Source organism: Sapajus apella, unplaced genomic scaffold (genome assembly GCF_009761245.1).
Source record: "Sapajus apella isolate SASKATOON/1434 unplaced genomic scaffold, GSC_monkey_1.0 scaffold3, whole genome shotgun sequence".
NCBI lineage: Eukaryota > Metazoa > Chordata > Mammalia > Primates > Cebidae > Sapajus > Sapajus apella.
The window spans coordinates 20,862,770-20,879,155 of NW_022436943.1; positions in this window are offsets into that span (position 1 = coordinate 20,862,770).

Below are 16,386 nucleotides of genomic sequence, written 5' to 3' on the forward strand. Positions count from 1 at the left end.
ACTGTGAGTTTAAATGCCCACACCTTTGTATATCATGAATCATGAATTGTGTTTAAATTTTTTTTTCCTTTTTTTTTTTTTTGAGACAGAGTCTCTGTCTCACCAGGCTGGAGTGCAGTGGCATGATCCCCGCTCATGGCAACTTCTGTTTTCCGGTTTTAAGCAATTCTCCTGCCTCAGCCTCCCGAGTAGCTGGGACTGCAGGCACTCACTGTCACGCCCGGCTGATTTTTTGTACTTTCAGTAGAAATGGGGTTTCACCATGTTGACCAGGATGGTCTCGAGCTCTTGAACTCGTGATCCGCCTGCCTCGGCCTCTCAAAATGCTGGGATTACAGGCGTGAGCCACTATTCCTGGCCTTTTTAAATTATTTTGATAATGGTATTTTAAAATTGGTAATTAGTTTCCTTTGCAATTCTACATATTATATTTTATGCAGTTAAAAGCCTTATTTTAAGAGGAGTTATGTAGGTTGCTTCAGATTGTCAAAGGGAGCCATGGCAAAAAGTTAGGATCCAAACCGTAGACTTACTGTGATGTGAGGCTGTAATGAGATGGCGTGTAATTGCCATTGCAGAACTTCAGGGGAGCTGATAGTCTATAAGTGTTTTCCTTGCATACTTGGGCAGGTTTCTGTCTCCTTTTTCCTTTGAAAGTTCTAAATACCTTGAATGAGAGAACATGCTCAGCCTTCATAATTTATCATTTAGTTGAAGGATTTGCTAAGTACCTCATGTTGAAGATAAAGGTCCTTATAAAATAATGCGGCAGGAGGATGAGAAGGTGAAGAGAACCAGAATGTTGGGATGACTGTGAAGGTTAGAGGTTTTGTAGTTGAACAGACTTGGGCTTGGATCCCCAGCACTCACAGCCTGACTTTGTCTTGCTTCTGAAATGAAGACAGCAATTGTCTCAAGAGTGAAAGATGTCTGATCTTTTCCTTCACGTTGTCTGAGGCAGTGGGGGTGCAACTGTGGTGGCTTAGGACAGTCTAGAAGACATTTTCTTGTCCCTCCAGTGTAGTTTTCATCTGCAAAGCCAGACTCACTGAGTATAGTTCTGGTGATAATACAGATGCATGCATCTATCAAAATAATCTTACCAGGTACTTTTTATTCATGGAACGGAATCATTGTGTTGATGGTGTTAAAGGCAATAGTCAAAGACATTAAATGGCAGGACTGAACTGCTTCTGATACCATAGCATGCTAAGAGGCATAGGGAAGCCAGAAAGAAAATGGGAAAGATATCGGGAAATGTCTTATGTCAATATATAAAGTTTGAATCTGTCTTCTTGGAATTTGACATACACCAATATGTAATTATTTTTAACCTATGACTTCACATTGCCCCTTAAAAAAAAAAAACTAAAACTAAAACTAAACTTTGGATCTTGACTTTGAGTTCTGCAATGCTTCCTTTCTGACACTCTCAAATTAGAGATCAAATAGCCTAGTGATATCCTGAGTCTCAGCAAGGGAAAATGTGAAACCAGAGCCAGAGGCCCTGTGTGCTGGGAGCTGTCAGCATTTAGAACCACTGCTTTGGGTTGAGAATCCTTCCAGAAGGGACTCATTTAAATGCAAATACACTATTAGAAGGGATAACTGAGTATCTCATTTGCAGCTATTAACAATTTAGCAGAGATTGGATTCTCAGATTTATCATTGAGAGGAGTTGTCAGGGTGATTTGGCTCCGGCATCTGTCACCCCATTGCCTGCCAGGTCTCCTGTCCTCATCACTCCATAGGGGTCTGCCTAAGCTGGGAACTTGGTCTACCAGGAAAGAATTGGGCACTTAGTGAATAATAATCAATATTGTTTTACATAATTTTGACTTAAGAGAAAGGGTAGTAGAAGGATTTCCATGGTAATAGTACTCTGTGTGCCTGTGTATGTGTGTGTGTCTGTGTGTCTGCTAGGCTTAGGCTGATTAATCGTGCTCTACAAAAGCTTTACAATTTTATGACAAAGCATCTACTCTTTTAATGAGGTCAGAAAGTAGATCATGTAAAATATATACAAATGTAATGCAAAGCTAGCAATAGAAACAGTTGCATTCAAGTAACTATAGGTAGGCTAAGAATTTTCTATATTAATATGAAAACACTTTGATATATGATACAGGGAACAAAAACCTATCATTTATGTGAAGATTGGTATTAGATCTTGAAGAGTTTCAGCAGACTGAACAGAAATAGCACAATGCAAGAAGGGGAAGTGACTATAAACAGAACAGAAGCTGTTTTGACATTAGTAAGAATTCACTTTGTTTATGCTGGTAAGGAGTTGACATGAAATTCTAGATCTATGTAACACAGCTACTATGCTGTAATCAGAACTCTGTATTTAATTGTGAAGTGTCCATTTGCTTAGGTGATATACCTAGTAAATGGCACATGATTCATTCAATAGTGTGGTATAATACTCAAATAAACATTAAAAAAATTATCATTATGAAACCATGAGATAAAACAACCTACTTAGATAATGCTTTACATTTTATTTCACTTTTTATATTTTAAGAACATGATGAAACCAATAAACTCCCCCTCTCAAGAAAAGTATGGTTTAATGAAAACTTTTCTACTGCAGAGTCAATTATCAAATAATATTTATAAAGAATTCTGTTTCTATCATTCTTTATGAATGAGGTTTCTTCAATTTCTTATATACAATTTACATTATCAAATAATTTTAATAAAGAATTATTTATCATACTTCATGAATCAAAAGTATTTTCATCAATTTCTTATATAATTTAGGCTAATAAAAAAGGTAAATTTAAGTGTCATTTAAAAATAATCTTCAATAAACTGTTTTCAGACAAGTTGATACTCATTCAGTATTTATGGAGTACAATGTATTAGTACGGCTGTTCTAATCACTGAAGATACAAAAATGGACAAATAAATCTCTTCTTCTGGACATTTTGTCCAAGTAAAAGGAGACTGAATTTTTCCTCTGTGTCTCCATGGCCTTTTCCACCAACTAATATGGCATATTAGTAGGTAGTAAGGCCATGGAGGTACAGAGTAAGAATGCAGGTATAGAGAGTTCTATAAGGTGGTAGGGGACACTTGGGCAGAGATTTGAAGACAATGTGAAAGCAAGATAAGTGAACACTTGAAGAGGTTAAGCACATGCAAGTAGGTGAGCACATATTTCATGTGTTCCAGGAGCTGAAAGGTTAGTTTTTTTGTAATGAAATGATCAAAGAGGAAAATTGTTAGGATATGAGGTTAGAAAGGTACGTGCATAAAAGTTAATATAGAGCCTTAAAAGGCAATGAGATTTGGGGGATTAAGACTTTGTTTTTGGATTTGCTAAATTTGTATTTCTGATCAGATCTGTGTGGAGATGTGAAGTAGACAACTGGTTGTACTAGTCTGACATTCGTGGAAGAGATATCATAGCTATAGATGAAAATTTGTGAATCATCATGGTCTCCAAAGTCTTTAGACCAGATGAAATCACTTTAGAGGTAAGTGTAGGAAGAGAATAGGTGATGTTGGCGGACTGAGCCATGGGGCATGCCAGAGGATCCAACAAGGGGTATAAAAAGAAGTGAGCAGAGAGATAGGGAGAGTTGTCCCAGAAGCATAAGTGAAAAGGTATTAGAAGGAAGAGGGAGGTTTTGTTGCTCCTAGCTGCTGATAGATTAAGATGAAAACTGATAACTGGATTTGGCAACATAGAGATATCTAATACCTTGACAAGAACAATTTCTGTATTCTTATCAAAGAACAAATCATATAGTGTAAATGAGTAAATGAAGTGAAGAAATAAAAGGCAGCCTTTTAAAAGTAGTTTTGTTATAAAAATAAAGAAGTGGGCCATAATTAGAGCAAGATATAGGAAGACAGATGGATTTTTTTTTTCTTTTAGAGGGACATTTTTTTGTGTGTTGATGGTAACAACTAGTAGAGAACAAATAACTGATGATGCAGGAAAAAAGAGACACTCAAAAGAGAAGGGATCTAGGGCAGGAGAGAGGATTTGACCTTAGATCATAGGACAAGCATTTCTTCCCCAAAGGAAAGGGGAAGGCAGAGCATGTGGTATCAGATAGACCCAGATAGATTGGTAAACTTGATGTTCAGAGTTATTGAAATTTTGTTTTGATCTCTCCTGTAATCCCAATGAAATTAGAAGAAGCTGAGAATTTAGAAAGATAAATTGGTACTGGAGATGTGAGGAAAGAGAAGTTTTGAAACATTTGCCTAGAAGGGAGTGAAAAAGAACTGATTGGCACTGAGTTTTCTATGAGTACAACTAGCAAGTTCACTAAGGCTTATGATTATGAATTTAAACAAGACAAATTAACAAAGTTGCTGGGTTTTCTCCAGCCATGGTGAGCTGCCTGGTGCGGGTGCTGAGTTGGCCTAGGGTTCTGTTTTGCTGGGGTTGGTATTTGTACAGCCAATACAACCAAGAGTGATGGTCATTGGAGCTCGGAGTGAATACATCAGAGTGATTCCACTGGGTACCATAGACTCTGATCAGGGTAAGCTGGGAATTGAAACATTAAGATTGTGGGCAGTAGTCTTATACTTCTTTTTAATTTTATGAATCACAAGGGCTGAAAACCCTGACTTACAACAGTGTGTTAAGGACAAACACAACTAGAACTCAGAGTTCACTGTATTGTACAGAAATGTTCCATTTTTCTTTTAGCTGAACTCCTGTCTGTAATTTCTTGACTCTTAAGACAATGATAGCATCTTAGGTGATATACAGATTTTTGATAAAGTAATCTCAGAAATATATTTTTAAAAACTACTTCTAAAATGTAAAGCTGTCAGACTAGAAATAAGTACAAGAGAGCTTACAGTGTTTTTAAGTGCTTTGCTTATCACTAAAGAGACATTTGTATGATTTTGTCATGTCTGACCCCAAATTTCAGATATAGGTACTTCCTCTGGCATTAAAAATAGGAATAAAAAGTAGACATTAAACAAAAACCTTATCCTCAAAGAGTTATGCTAATATTGTTTGCTAACATTGTTTTTTTTTTCTAATATGGGCTTAATGTCATTAATGACTCAGTTGCCATTTTTTTCTCCAATGAATCCAGTTTATTAATTTTCCCTGCGTTGTGCATGTGTTGTAAGTTTGCCCCCTTGTGGATAATTCTGGAACTGTCAACATGATTTTTTTCCTCTTGTTTTTAGTAGGAAAAAAGACTTAAGGGGTAGATATTATAATAAATGGGAATTATTTTTAAAGAAATGTTGATACTAATCAAAAGAGGTTCAAATTGTTGGAAACTTACCTCTCTTGTATTAGTTTTCAAATTTTCTATTATGTTAAGGCCCCCACTAACTGAGTTTGGAAATGATAATATTCAAAGAAGTTAAAATGTTAATAATTATCTTAAAATATAAGAATATAGAATTACATAAGAGAGATAGACTCACAATTATTTAAACATTAAAACTCTCAAACTTTTCAACTTAGTAGTATATGATGGCTTTCTTTATATTAGCTTGAGAATATATTAATATAAATGCAAGGCAGTCCACAATTAATTAATCTTCACTTGCTAGGGTTGCATATGGAACTGTACAAATTATGAGAAATCTCATTCTTAATATTGTGCATACATGAGTGAGCCTAACCTTTTATTAATAATTTTCTACACCATATTAGAAAAAATAATTTTAATGCACTTAACAAAGCATTGTGACTTGGTGCCTGGAGAGCAAGATGTAGCATAAAACAATCATTAATTTTTATTTACTATTTTATTTATAAAACATTACCTATTGACCACTTACTGTGTGCTTGGAACCATTTTATGTTCCAGGAACAAGACCCAGTTTCCTTCCTCAAACGAGTTGCAACCTGATGAAGAACAAGCAAATTGCAATAAAGTGTTATAAATTTTGCTGCAGAATTTTGTACATAATGTGAGTGTAAGCAACATATTTTAAGCTGATTCTAGAAGAGTAGCTAAGGAAAGCATCATATAAGAGAGGGACCTGAGCTGCCTTGTGAAGTCCTTAATAGTTGAAGAGTGAGAACCAAGGGATAGAAGGCAGAGGTGTTTAGCCTGAGGAAAGAAATTTACACAGAGGTAAGCTTGTGGCTTATTCACCTGTTCTTATTTTGTACACCTGCTGGTAACTTCATCATCATCATCATGATCATGCTGGCAGGAGTGGATACATACTTGCTGCCATAAGTCAAATAAGCTCTGACTAGGTAGTACCTAAATGTGTTTTATCATCCACTTTATGTTATAATTATTCTCACCTTACACAAAAGAAAATGAAATCTTGGTTAGATTAAGCTACTTGCCTGAGCCTAGGTGTTACACTTTAAACTTTATGCTCTGAACCTCTGTACTTTGCTAGATAGAATGATTTGCCCATATTAAGAGCTCAAATATTGGTTAGTAAGCATAATAATTTCATAAAAAGCAAAGCAAAGTCATCCACTTTGATATGTATGATGCATTTTAGTGAACATGCTTAAGGGCTTATGTATGAGGAATCAAGATGAGAAATACTCAAAGAATAGAGAAAATTGTATTATGCATGTATAGTGGTAAAAAAGAATCCCTTCTAATAGCTAACTTCTAGTTCATAGCACGATGTTTATACTAACACAGGCAACATCAGTGGAGCGTTCCCTTCTCCTTTGTGACAGAGCAATGTTGTTGATGCATAGAAAAAAAATTGACATTACCTGTACACTATAGATAAGTGCATACTACAATTCCTTAGGAATAAAATCCTTTGGGATTTTTTTTTCATTTTATTTGTCAACTGGTGTACATGAATCATTTAAGGCTAAGAATTATTGCTTGATTGGAGATACTATGTTTGAATTTTCTATAAATAACAATAAACAATGTCTTCCAGTTTTAAAATGCCATATTGACAAATGAGTTATTATGCTAAAGAAAGTGATCAATGCCATGATGTGTCTCTAATCTAAAATAAATGAGAAATCGCTAAAGGAACTGGGAATAGATGAAACGAGGCAAGACTAGGTGGGAACTAGGTGACAACAGTTCTAAAATATTTGAGACATTGTCCTATGAAAAAAGGGCTAGGCTGTTCCAAACAGATGTTAGACCAGTGAGCCAGGCTTAAGTTCATAAAAGGATGAACATTTTAATGATTGGAACCTTTCAAAAAATAATATAGATAGCATTTTAAAATTATAAACTCCCTGTCTCTGAATATTTCAGCAGAGGTTGAAGCTAAGAAGTTGAAAAAATAAATTCTAAGGGCCTTTACAGTGAGAAAATTCTATGATTCTATGGTTTTCTAATGCCTCAAAAATTTGTGTAGTTCATGCATTCCGCTCACCATGACACTTAATTGTATAAGGTTTTGAAAAATCATCATTCAGGGTTTACTGTTTCCTTTGCCACACCCTATGAATTTTTTGTAAATATTATCTTCTCCGTCAAATTTGTAGTATTCCTAAATGAGATGCTTTTCTTCATAGGAAATTAAAGGAGGTTCAGACATTTTCAAACTAAGTTTTTATTAAACTATGTTATTAAGTTTAATTTACCCAAACATTTCAAACATAAAGGCGTGAGTTCCCATATAGCCTTTACTCAGCTTTCTCAAGTGTTCATATTTTACATAACCACAATACAGTCATGGAAGTCAGAAAATTTGCACTAATACCAATCTATTAACTGCCTGACAGACCATACTCAAATATTGCCTATTGTCTCCCAGCCTAGGTTCAAATCCAGGTTCACTCAGCTCAGTTATGTGCTATATCTCCTTATTCTCCTTCAATCAAGAATAGTTCTTAGTCTTTCATGATCTTGAGTTTATGGAGAATCCTAGGTAGTTATTTTGTAGAATGTCCTTCAAATCGAGTTTGTTTGATGTGTTCTCAAGGTTAGACTGAGGTTATGCAATACTTGGCACGAGCATCACAGAAATGATGTTATGCCCTGAGCAACATGACAAAACCCCATCTCTACAAAAAAAAAGAAAAAAGGAAAAGGAAAACAAACAAAATTAACTAGGTGTGGTGGCACACACCTGTACTCCTAGCATCTTGGCATGAGTTATATTCATTGCTACTCAAGTTGCCTAACTGCCCTGTCAGCAGACAGAATTAACATACACATATTAACAACTGTTTTTAATTTATTTATGTGCTTATATATGTGTGTATATTTGTGTGTGTGTGTGTATATATATATATATACATATATATACACACACACACACACATGATTATCAATTTATATATAAAAGTGTAAATGCAAATTGATACCTGGATTCCAATTCAACTCAGGGTTTATTTTGCCCTTCTCTCTCCCTCTTTTTTTCTATTTGTAACTTCTTTCTTTCTTTTCTTTTTTTAAAATTACACTTTAAGTTCTGGGATACATATGCAAAATGTGTAGATTTGTTATATAGGTGTACACTTGCCATGGTGGTTTGCTGCATCCATCAACCCGTCATCTACATGAGGTATTTCTCCTAATGCTATCCCTCCTCTTGTCCCTCACACCCTGACAGGCCCTGGTGTGTGATGTCCCCTCCCTGTGTCTAGGTGTTCTCATTTTTCAGCTCCCACTTAGGATTGAGAACATGATGGTGTTTGGTTTTCTGTTCCTTTGTTAGTTTGCTGACAATGATGGTTTCCAGCTTCATCCATGTCCCTGCAAAAGTCATGAACTCATCATTCTTTATGGCTACATAGTATTCCATTGGTATATATGTGCCAAATTTTATCAAGTCTATCATTGATGGGCATTTGGGTTGTTTCCAAGTCTTTGCTATTGTGAACAGTGCTGCAATAAACGTATGTGTGCATATGTCTTTATAGTAGAATGATTTATAATCCTTTGGGTATATACCCAGTAATGGGATTGCTGGGTCAAATGGTATTTCTGGTTCTAAATCCTTGAGGAATAGTCACACTGTCTTCCAAAATGGTTGAACTAATTTAAATTATCACCAACAGTGTGAAAGCATTCCTATTTCTCCACATCATCTCCAGTATCTGTTGTTTCCTGACTTTTTAATGATCTCAATTCTAATTGGTCAATTCTAATGATCTCATTGTGGTTTTGATTTGGATTTCTCTAATGGCCAGCGATGATGAGCTTTTTAAAAGTATGTTTGCTGCATAAATGTCTTCTTTTGAGAAGTGTCTGTTCATATTCCTCACTCACTTTTTGATGGGGTTGTTTTTTTCTTGTAAATTTAAGTTGATTATAGGTTCTCGATATTAGCCCTTTGTCAAATGGATAGATTGCAAAATTTTTCTCCCATTCTTTAGGTTGCCTGTTCACTCTGGTGACAGTTTATTTTGTTGTGCAGAAGTTCTTTAGTTCACTTAGGTCCCATTTGTGAATTTTGGCTTTTGTTGCCATTGCTTTTGGTGTTTTAGTTATGAAGTCTTTGCCCATGCCTATGTCCTGAATGGTATTGCCTAGGTTTTCTTCTAGCGTTTTTTATGGTTTTAGGTCTTATGTTTAAATCTTTAATACATCTTGAATTGATATTTTAAAACTCTCAGTAAACTAGATATTGATGGAATATATCTCACAATAATAAGAGCTACTAATGACAAACCCACAGCCAATATCATACTGTATAGGCAAAAGCTGGAAGCATTCCCTTTGAAAACCAGCAAAAGACAAGGATGCCGTCTCTTAACACTCCTATTCAACACCATGGCAATCAGGCAAGAGAAAGAAATAAAGAGTATTCAAATAGGAAGAGAGGAAGTCAAGTTGTCTTTGTTTGCAGATGATATGATTGTATATATAGAAAACCCCATCATCTCAGCCCTAAACCTCTTTAAGCTGATAAGCAACTTCAGCAAAGTCTCAGGATACAAAATCAATGTGCAAAAATTACAAGCATTTCTATATACCAATAATAGAGAAACAGAGAACCCAATCATGAGTGAACTCCCATTCACAATTGCTCCAAAGAGAATAAAATACCTAGGAACACAACTTACAAGGGATTTGAAAAACCTCTTCAAACTACAAATCACTGCTCAAGGAAATAAGAGACAACACAAACAAATGGAAAAACATTCCATGCTCATGGATAGGAAGAATTAATATTGTGAAAATGGCCATACTGACCAATGTCATGTATAGATTCAGTGCTATCCCCATCAAGCTACCATTGGCTTTCTTCACAGAATTAGAAAAAAACTACTTTAAATTTCATATGGAACCAAAAAAGAGCCCATATAGCCAATACAATCCTAATCAAAAAGAACAAAGCCAAAAGCATCACACCACCTGACTTCAAACTATACTACAAGGCTACAGTAACCAAAACAGCATGGTACTGGTACCAAACACATATATAGACCAAAGGAACAGAACAGAGGCTTCAGGAATAACACCACACATCTATCACCATCTGCTATTTGACAAACCTGACAAAACAAGCAATGGGGAAAGGATTCTCTATTTCATAAATAATTTTGGGAAAACTGTCTAGCCATATGCAGAAAACTAAACCTGGACTCCTTCCCTACACCTTATACTTCTTTCTTTAATAGTGAGAAACCAGATTCTCACTATTCACATTCTTATTTACTTATTTGTTCAGTCCTAGAATACACATAAGAATTTTGTGAACTATGAAAAATAATTAATAAGTTGATATGGTTTGGCTCTGTGTTCCCATTGAAATCACATGTTGAATTGTAATACTCAGTGTTGGGGAGGGACCTGGAGGGAGGTGATTGGAACATGGGGGCAGATTTCTCCCTTGCCGTTCTTGTGATAGTGAGTGAGTTTTCATGAGATCTTGTTGTTTAAAGGTGTGTAGCACTTCCCTGCTCTCTCTCCTGCCACCCTGTGAAAAAGTGCTTTCTTCTTCATCAACCTTCTGCCATGATTGGAAGTTTCCTGAGTCCTCCCAAGCATGCTTCCTGTACAGCCTGTGGAACTATGAGTCAATTAATCCTCTTCAAAAATTATCCAGTCTCAGGTAATTCTTTATAGCAGTATGAAAATGAACTAACACACAAGTACAGTATTTGTGTAGAGTTCTTTTTGTCTTTCCCCTCACAGTATGTGTAAGCTCAACAGTGTATGGTAAAGATACTGTTTCCGAAAGTTTAGTTTAGTTGTTCTCCACTTTCTTTAGTGTAATTTTGTTATTTGTTTTCAATAAAGTTAGGCTTATTTGTCACGGTTTGTGTTCCATTTTGAGATCTTTCTTAATCCTGCTTGATTTAAAATATTTATTTACCTAGAAATGTAAGATTTTTCCATTGTTTTAATATCAGGATTATACAAGAAGATATACTCCTAGAAATGTCATTCCTTCTACTCCATTCCCATTCTACTGTTCTTTCTGACCAGTTTCTATCTGCTTCCTATAGATAATCAATTGCACTAATTTCTGGTTTATCATTTCTACATTTCTTTTAGCACAAATCAGTATATATATGTACATTTTCTTACACTTTCTTTTTTGTTACGTGGGAGGTGACATATTTACAGATACTCATTTATACTTTCCCTTTAAGATACTGTGGCAATCACTCTATATCAGTTGATATTCTGCAAATCTTTTCTCTCTCAATGAATGACATGACAATTTGTATACTGACTCAAAGCAAAACCTAGGAATAAGCCTTTATTCTTTACTTTTCTTCATTTTTAACACAGAATACATCAGTGAGTTTTCTATAATCTACATCCAAGTGTATATATGTTATATATAATATATATTTTTATTTCTTTTCATTTTCATAGTCATCGTCTTAGTCTATGCCATTATAATTTCTCCCTTGTTATACTTTGAGGAATTTTTATGTAATTTACCCTACAAATCTGATCATTTCAACTATTTTTTCAAAACTGTTTAGTGACTTTCACTTGCATCTAAAATAAAATCAAAATCCTTAGCCTTGTAGATTTTAGCCCCTAGCACAGTCCTCCCAAATGCATCTTGTCTGCACTTCCTTCATGCGGGTATTCGATTGTTTACCCAGATACGCTATAATATTTTCCATTGCAGGGCTTCTTAGTAGCTAGTTTTTTTCATGTAATCTTCTTATTCCTCCTCTTTATCTGACTTGCTTCTTATTCTTTTGTTTCAGCTTTAATGTCACCTTGTCCTAAAGACCTTTTCTGCCACATTTTCTAAAATAGGTTCTCATTCCTTCAGTCATTCTTTAATCAGTTTGTGCCCTTCACAGCAGCTCATATAAGTAATAAAAGGTAGATTTTTTAGATTGGTATGAAATTGTTGTACACAACTTTGTGGTATATGTGATATTTTGATACCTGTGTATGATATGCAATGATCAAATCAGAGGAAGTGGGATATCCGTCACCTCAAACATTTAACTTTTATTCATGTCAGGACATTACAATTCTTCACCTCTAGCTATTTTGAAATATACAATAAATCATTAACTATAATTTTTCTCCTATATTATTAAATACTGAAATGTATTTCTCTAACTGTATTTTTGTATTCCTTAACCAACTTATTTTTATTCCTTCCTTTACTGTTCCCTTCCCACATGCTGGTAAACACCATTCTTACTCTCTACCTCCATGATACCATTTTATTAGCTCCCACATTTGAGTGAGAACATACAATATTTGTCTTTCTGTACCTGGCTTATTTTACTTAACATAATGTCCTCCAATTATATCCACGTTGTTGCAAATGACATAATTTCATCATTTTTAATGACAGAATGGTATTCCATTGTGTAGATATACCACATTTTCTTTATTCATTCATTTATTAATGGCCACTTAAGTTGATTCCATACCTTGACTATTGTGAGTATCATGCTGCAATAAACATGAGTGTGCAGGTATCTCTTTAATATGCTGGCCTCCTTTCTTTTGGATCTAAGCCCAGCAGTGAAATTGCAAAATTGCTGGATCATATTATAGTTTTATTTTTACTTTTTTGAGAAATCTCCATAATGTCTTCTGTAATGGCTCTACTACTTCAATAAAGTGTAGACTGATAGATACTTTTTTATATCAAAATTTAGCAAGAGTTTTATTAAAGTGATATTAACGAAAGCATTAAATTTCCTGAACTGTTCATTAACTTGAGGAGGAAATACCATTATGTATCTTTTGTTTTCCACATTAAAGTGAGCTCAGGTTCCTATTTGCCAGATTGTGTATGTCAATATTCCCCTCTTGTGGAAACTTTCTTTCCTAAATGATCTTAATACTCTGGAGTTTATGCATTTCAAGAGGGTAGCAGGCCAACATTTGCTTGAGTGTGACAAGGATGGACTCTGATCAGGTCCTTCCTGTCACTGCTCATTGATGCCACATTGGTGGCTGCAGACAGAGTCTTACACATCAATTAGATAACGCTATCAACTGATCCAGACCCCACTGTTGATCCAGATCTTTGTGCACCACATTGAGCTTCCAGAGTTTTGCTTAACTCTTATTGAATGATCAAGATTCACTGAACTCCCAGAAAAGCATTGCAATTCTTACTGTTCACATAATTTATTCTCACAGAGAACCATTGTCCGTTGCTCAACCAACCGAAGGCATTAGAACTCTTTAGGCATTTGATCCTGTGGATCAAGAACCACTGACTATTTTATTTTCCTTAGGATCTACACCACCAGTAGTTAGAAAACTTTGTTATTTAACATTTGAAACACATCTTCATGAGGGCTCATAACTAGATCGTATCCAGGAGTTATTAAAAATCATCTCTAAAAGTGATTTTTAACATAGAAATTTAAAAAATTACATCTAGTAATATCCTGAAAATAAAATAAAATAATAATTATGATTAAAAATATATATAAGTATATAAAACTTTAATATCTATAAATATAAACATACATTTATAATGTATAAGTATGTATGTATTTATGTAAATGTATGTTTATGTTTACATACAAATATAAATGATACATTGGCAATAACAACACGTATTGTGGATATTGAGGTAATTAATATTTACTAAACTTTCTAAATGAACACACTTTACATTCATACATTTTCTAACACAGACACAATTTCCTCAATTGAAATGCTATAAGTTTTAAATACTCTCAGTTTGATTCATGACAAAAGGAAAGTGGTATTTGATTGTACTGGAGATCACTGGTTTTCCAGCACTTACTGTTTGACCAAGTGCAAACTTGGATCTTGTCTTTTCTTGCAAGTTGTATTTTCATATTTGTAAGCATAGATGTGTGTGTGCGCGCGCACACACACACACACACACACACACCCATGATCCAGGAATGTTAATTGTTTAGTCTTTATTTTTCCTTTAATTCTAGCATGAGAAAGTTAGGAAACAAAGTCGAACCAAGAAAAAAATTAAACTTTAAAAATATATTTGGAGACAGGCACGGTGGCTCACGTGTGTAATCCCAGCACTTTGTGAGACCAAGGTGGGCAGATCACCAGGTCAGGAGTTTGAGACCAACCTGGACAACATGGTGAAACCCTGTCTCTACTAAAAACACAAAAATTAGTTGGGCATGGTAGCACATTTCTGTAATCCCAGCTACTAGGGAGGTTGAGGCAGGAGAATCGCTTGAACCCTGGGAGGTGGAGGTTGTGGTGAGCCAAGAAATCACCACTGCACTCCAGCCTGGGCAACAAGAGCAAAACTCCACCCCAAAAAACAAAGATTAAAAAATGTATTTGAATGGTATTATTTTTCTCTGGAACATGCCTCTAAAGTAGTATTGTCATTAATGTCAGTACATATTAGACTTTTTTTCCCTGGAATATGAATACATGGTGATGTAGTCACACTAGAAATTGGAATCCAAGCTTTCATATTCAAATTCTATCTTTAATCAACTGCAGTATATCATACTGATTAAAAACATGGGAATCAGAATAAGAGACATCTGGGTTGAGTGTAACTTTTCTCCTTACAAGGTAACCTTAGGTGAATCATTTTATCTCTATGCCTCAATTTCTTCATTTATAAAATGTACATGATAAAAATATTAATATTCAGGTTTAATGAATGAAATTCAAGTAAGTGCTGAGTATGCTTCAGGCAATTAACAAAGTAACTAGTTAACATTAGTTGGTATTATAATTACATTTTGTTTACGTGTATGCACATTTTCATGATTTTCTTGTTATAAATTGTAAAAGTATATTTTTCCTTATAGGTGAGTTTTAAGATGTTAATAAGGCAATTTAAGATGGCTTGATATTATTTTTCAATGCCTAGTGCCAATATATGCCTTAGATTCATCATCATGACTAAAAACCTGTTAGTAAAACTGTCAAGTAAGTTGCCAAAACATTTTTGTTAACTGCCATTTATTGAAGGTGAAGTCCTAAGAAGGCTTTCTGATGCAGTAAGGCATTTACATTTTTTACTGTTTAAGAACAGTTCTATTTTTGTTATTAAAGACTAACCTTCTCCATTTACTTTTTAAAGTACATATATTGAATTTCCTGGAATGAGACAAATATTTTTTGGTCTGAAAAAGTGTAGAGAGGCTCAATGCTGATGAAGGGAGGAAGATAAAGAAGAATAGGGGAAGCAGGATTCTTTCCTCCTTCACAAGAGGGGCAGGATATCAGAGCTCTCCATACAGAAACTGAAGCAAGCCTTTCTTTCTGAGATTTGAAAGGGAGAGGTGCCCTACATTTAAATGTCTAGAGTATATCTTCCATTTAAAAATGAACACAGCTAATCAACTAGAGAGGAAGAAGAGGGTAAAATAGCCTGTGAACAAGTCCTTTTTGTAGGGTTAAGTGAAAATAATTATAATGAATACCACAAATCTAATGAGTTTAAGAATTCCCCTTGGAAAACCTGGTCTGTCCTTTATGTAAAAAAAGTAGAGAGACCGGGGGGCTATTTGCAGGTAGTAGGGCAGGTCTACTAACTGCCCAAGTCATGCTCATTTAATGGTCCTATTCAAAGTCTATCATAATTTTTCATATATAAATACAATATATAGTTATATATGTATACAGTGTCAACAAGGCATCCAATTCACACTTCTTTGATTAGCCCCGCAACATATCTCCCTTCCTCCCTTTCCAAATACTGAGTGATGAGTTACTTTTAATTTTTGATTAAAGGAAAAATTAATTGTGAATAGCACAATATTCTTGAGCTACTTAGAGGAGTATTAGAAAATCAGAATCTAAGTTCATGTTTGCTTGACATTCTTCATAAAATTAACATCATTTATTACTAAAATTTCTATTTTATAAATTTTGACTGGGTTTATTTAACTAGGTTATATTAATGATTTTATAATTAAAAAAATCAAAACTTGATGTTCTTTCCTCTTATTGGCAAATATTTGATTTAAAAAATGTCTCTCTTAGCAATAGTTTATTTTACACATATAGGTCTTTTGAAATTATATGTGGAGCAATTAATGCCATTAGGTTTAATGCCATTTTTTAGTAA